At 35.5% G+C, this 5,683-nt stretch overlaps 1 pseudogene; it reads left to right on the forward strand.

The window, feature by feature from the left end:
• The first annotated feature begins 3,241 nt into the window (after window positions 1-3,241).
• LOC123284118 (olfactory receptor 2L5-like) lies at window positions 3,242-4,180 on the forward strand (annotated as a pseudogene).
• The last annotated feature ends 1,503 nt before the right edge of the window (window positions 4,181-5,683 follow it).

Consider the following 5,683-nt stretch of genomic DNA (forward strand, 5'->3'; position numbering starts at 1 on the left):
TCTTATTGTAGTTTTGATTTGAATTTCCCTAATAATTAGTGATGTTGAACATCTTTTCCTGAGTTTATTGGCCACTTCTATGCCTTCTTTAGAAAAATGTTTATTCAGTTGCTTTCCTCATTATTAAATTAGATTTTCTGTTGTTGTTGTTGAGTTGTAGGAAGTCTTTATATAATTCTTGTATCAATCCCTTATCTGATACATATTTTGCTAATATTTTTCCATTCTGTGGGTGGCTGATTTACTCTGTTGATAAAGATTTTCAACGCACAGAATTTCGTTTAATTTTGATGAAATCCAACTTATCTACATTTTTGTTGTTGTACATACATTTGTTGTCATATCCAAAAATCACGGCTAAATCCAATGTCATGAAAATTCTCCCCTATGTTTTCTTCTAAAATTTTGTAGTTTTAGTTCTCTGTTTAGCTCTTTGATCCATTTAAGTTAATTTTTGTGTGTGGTGAAAAGTAATGGTACAATTTCATTATTTGCATGTGGATAACCAGTTTTCTCTGCACGTTGTTGAAAAGAAGTTCCCACTGAATGTTTTTGAGACCCTGGTCAAAAATCATTTGACCACATATGTGAAGGGTTTGTTCTGGTATCTGTATTCTAGTTTATTGATTTGTGTCTGTCTTTATGCCAATACTACACTTTATTATTGTGGCTTTGTAGTAAGTCTTGAATCAGAAAATTATTTTATACGATTGTTTTGGCTATTTGGGGTACTTGAGGCTCTATATGAATTTTAGGATGTATTTGTCTATTTCTGCAAAAAACCTCACTGGAATCACGATAGACATTTCATTGAATCGGAATTTTCCTTATGGTAGTATTGACATCTGAATAACATTAAGTTTTCCAATCCATGAACACAACATGCCTTTGTGTTTATTTGTCTCTTCTTCACTTTCTTTCAGCAATGTTTTGTGATTCTCAGTGCACAAGGATGTTGCCTTCCTTGTTGAGTGTATTCCTAAGTATTATATTCTTTTTGACGATATTATAAATGCAATTCTTTCTTAAATTCTTTTTAGGGTCGCACATTTACTAGCGTACAGAAATACAAATGATTTTGTATCTTGCAACATTGCTGAATTAGATTGTTGGTTCTAAGAGATGTTTTGTGCACTCTTTAGAATAGAGCCCTTCTCCCTCCACCTGCCACCACCTCCATCTTGTTTTCCATTTTCCCATCTTTTCAACATCATTACATCCACTTTGTGTGTGGGGCTGTGAAATTGACAACATTGTTCAATTGTCTAGTATATATCGCTAAAATACAAAAATATAAATTATTGTAAAACCTGATGATCTTTTAGTTACTATGTCTATATGTAGGTATTCTCATTATTATTACTATTTTCTCTGTCAAGGCACTTTTAGAATTGTAAATTTATAGGCAATACTGAAAATTTTCAGAAAATGTTCTCAAGATATTTAGAATTTTCAAGAATATATTTTTCAATAAAATATTTCTCATTTACTTTTCTGTGTTTTGTTCATGCTGTTTGAATATGGTGTATCATACATATCAATTCTGAAAAAATGTGTTTTTGATAATAATAACTCCATTATTATCTTACTATGTGTTTTCTAAGAAAGACAATAAGCATATGTTGGTTTCCCTGTATTAATTCTCTAATTCTCCTACCTTGCAAAATGACAATCTTTTTCTGTTGCTATTGCTGTTACTTTCTTTTCATTCTGATAGATATTTTCACTTTGTCTTTGAAATTTTCACTCAATCTTTTTTTATCAGTTTCATAGTTTTTAATTTGTAAGAGGCTTTCTTGTTACCTGAAACTATTTTACATGTCTCATAATATTTATCTTGTGGGATAATATGTCACAGTTCTTTGATGATATGATTCCCATTTTTGAAAAGTACATTCTCTTTCTGCATTTTTACAATGATGTGTGACTCACTGTATATTCGTGCAGAGTGTGTGTGAATAAGTGTGTGTATGTATGTACATTTGTTCATCTTCTTCTTTCATTTTGGAAACTTCCTTAAAAGTCTGGTAGCATTCAACTCTAGAATAACATGCCAGACTAGAACTTTACATACTGTGTGGAGCTTCTTCACTTACAATGTCTCTGGAGGAGAATTCCTCCTCCTACCTCCAGGAAGGACTCTCAGAGTACTATTTCCTTTTTTCCATTTAAGTGACTGAATGTTTCTCTATCCAAATTCCTTCTTTCAGAGTCTTCAACTATTTCATCTCTCATTGTGCCTTTTGCTCACCTGCTGACTTTTAATTTGTAACATGTCTATTTCTTAATCATCATAATAATTGAGTTTTAAGAGGGAGGGATGATAAATACGTGTGCTTAAATTCACATACTTATCTAGGATTGGAAATGATTCTAAATACAAGAAAAACAAAGGGAAGAAAGGAATGAGTAAGACAAAGTGTTATAAAGTAATGTATGATGTTATATAAATGTTAGAGAAGCAGAGAGATAGAAAACATGTCATTTGGAAGAGCTTGAGCAAAGTCCTGAAAGCTACACTGAGCATGGTGTAGAGATTTTCAAGTAAAGGGTCTTCTTTAACTGCAGCATTCGGAACTTGAGTGAGGAGGCAGAAGAGAATGACTTTGTGTAAGTGGCACTTAACAATAAGGATTCGTGCAATATTTAAGAACAGATGAGCCAAATTATAATATCTAACTTCAAGAAAACATCTAACTTCAAGAAAGATTTGTCATTACTTGGCCAAGTAAATTTAAGAAATAAATATAACTCCTCAACATGAGCTGATAGGCTACTGTAGGATTAGAGGAAAGTTTTAGGGCTTAAATACGAAAGAAAAATCATCCCTTATGGGTCATAAACATTTATTGATACTAGAACTATACAATGTATACAGTTACATATATTTTCTATGCTTACATTTTGAATACAACACCTGATTTTGATGATATGTGAGTCTGTGTAGGGTAGTAAAACACACTTATCCTAATAAAGTCACAATTCAAATGTTGTTTTGAAATAATTTTAAGGATTTCTAAGAAAACACTTTGGCCACAAATATTTGCATATTCAAATTTCAATGTCTGGATTAGAAAATAAGATTTTTTTTCTTTCAAATGGATAAGTTCAGTTCATTTAAGAGCCATAAAATTTTATGTAATACACAGTCTGACTACAATAATAAGTTAAAAATAGCTTATAGTTTTGTACTTAACTTACTCTCTTGTTTGACTCTAGGAAAAATAATATCAGCTCCCCTATGGAAAATTATAATCAAACATCCACTGATTTCATCTTATTGGGGTTGTTTCCACCACCAAGAATTGGCCTGTTCCTCTTCATTCTTATTGTTCTCATTTTCCTAATGGCTCTGTTTGGCAACCTGTCCATGATTCATCTCATCTTCCTGGACACCCAGCTCCACACACCCATGTACTTTTTACTTAGTCAGCTCTCCATCATTGACTTGAATTACATCTCCACCATTGTTCCAAAAATGGTTTCTAATTATTTCTTAGGAAAAAAGTCTATCTCCTTCATTGGATGTGGGGTTCAGAGCTTCCTTTTCTTGACTTTAGCAGTTGCAGAAGCACTGCTCTTGACATCTATGGCCTATGATCATTATGTAGCTATTTGTTTTCCTCTCCACTATCCCATTCATATGAGCAAAAGAGTATGTGTGCTGATGATAATAGGATCTTGGACCATGGGCTCTATCAACTCTTGTGCCCACACCACATAAGCCCTCCAAATCCCGTACTGTCAATCCAGGGCCATCAACCATTTCCTCTGTGACATCCCAGCCATGTTGACTCTGGCCTGCATGGATACCTGGGTTTATGAGTATACAGTGTTTGTGAGCACCACCCTCTTCCTCGTGTTGCCTTTTATTGGTATTGCATGCCCCTATGGCCAGGTTCTCCTTGTTGTCCACCACATGCACTCACCAGAAGGGAGGAAGAAGGCCAATTCGACCTGCAGCACTCACCTCACTGTGGTGACTTTCTATTATGCTCCATTTGTTTACACTTATCTGCACCCAAGATCCCTCAGATCTCCAACAGAGGACAAGGTTCTGGCTGTCTTCTACACCATCCTGACCCCAATGCTAAACCCCATCATATACAGCCTGAGAAACAGAGAGGTGATGGGGGCCCTAAGAAGGGTAATTCAGAGAATCTGTGCTGTAAAAACGTAGGCAGAGCTTTTTGCATGTGTAGCCAGGACTTGGATACAAGTTCATGTATCAGTGTACAGTAATTAGAATTATTATTTTATGCCTAGAGTGCAAGAACTAAAATTAGAGCAGAAGAAAATCACTCATGTCTGGACAAAATTATTTTGCAATAAACTAATCATTTCAACCCTTATCCTTTGTTCTTCATGGTGCATTTTCACATTAACTTCAAATTCATTTCCAAATGCATTTATTTTTTGCTGATATGCTGTCAGTGAAAATGGTTCTTGGTCATGGAAAGGAAAATGGAAACTGTCTAACTGAAATTGTCATTCAGCATAGAAGTTTTACCACTTTCAAATAAGTCTAAAACAGAAAAATAAGTGTTTCCTGAATGTCAAGATCTAACTGAAATTCAGAAGACTTCTTAGTCTTCTCACGGTAGACCCATAACTTACCAGTTAATCTTTCTTTCAATTTAGAGAGACTTATTACAGGGACTTAGCTGAAACTTCAGCAGGGATTCGGACTTCTCTTTCTTGTCTCTTTTAGGGTGATGAATCCTAGGGAAGTGATTTAACATCAGGAGTACATCAGGATCAACAATGAAAACTTGGAGGTGCTAACAAAAGTCAAGGAAATTGTGAAGTTAATTTTAAGAGGAGTGTTTCAAAGGTTTTGTCAATTAATGGGAATTAGGAATATCAAGGACATTCCCAAAATCGCCCATGACATTCTGCACACACAAAGTTTACATCCTAAGTAATGTTAAAAAACAAACTCAGTTGGGGGCCGGCTTGGTGTCTCAGTGGTTAAGTTAGCACATTCTGCTTTGGCGGTCCAGGGTGCACCGGTTTGGGCCCTGGGTATGGACCTACACACTGCTTGTCAAGTTATGCTGTGGCAGGCATCCTACCTATAAAGTAGAGAAAGCTGTGAACGGATGCTACCTCAGGGCCAGTCTTCCTTAGCAAAAAGAAGAGGATTGACAGTAGATCTTAGTGCAGGGCTAATCTTCCTCAAAAAAAAAAATTCAATTGAGTAAATTTTACAGATTTTATTGGCTTTATTCAATGATTCATGAATCTGAAAGCATCCCTTCTAGCATCCCACCTAGACAGGAAGAAGCTCTGAAGACCTATACAAAAAGACAGACCTTTATAGTCAGAAGGAGGTGGGACAAGGAAGTTATTCTTGAAAAGAGCTGATTGGTTCAGGCAAGGTCAACTTCCCTTGGGGGATGGCGGGGTCCATCAGGTGGCTTACCTCGCTAGTGCTGACCAGTTAATTCCAGACTGAGTGGTTTGAGAATCTAGTCCTTGGAGAGGTTGAAACTGTAATTAAGTTAGGTATATGTCTTGGCTTGTTGATGGGGACTTAGCACAAGTGACTCCATTCTGGACCTGTTGTCTCTTTTGTAACAGTAGCCACTGCTACTCTTGTATTAGATAATATCTCAGATGAGATTTTCTTCTTCATTTACTACTTCTTATAGGTTTCTCTGAAATAGGTTGAGAAAAGTCA

The sequence above is a fragment of the Equus asinus genome, unplaced genomic scaffold, assembly GCF_041296235.1.
Source record: "Equus asinus isolate D_3611 breed Donkey unplaced genomic scaffold, EquAss-T2T_v2 contig_3, whole genome shotgun sequence".
NCBI lineage: Eukaryota > Metazoa > Chordata > Mammalia > Perissodactyla > Equidae > Equus > Equus asinus.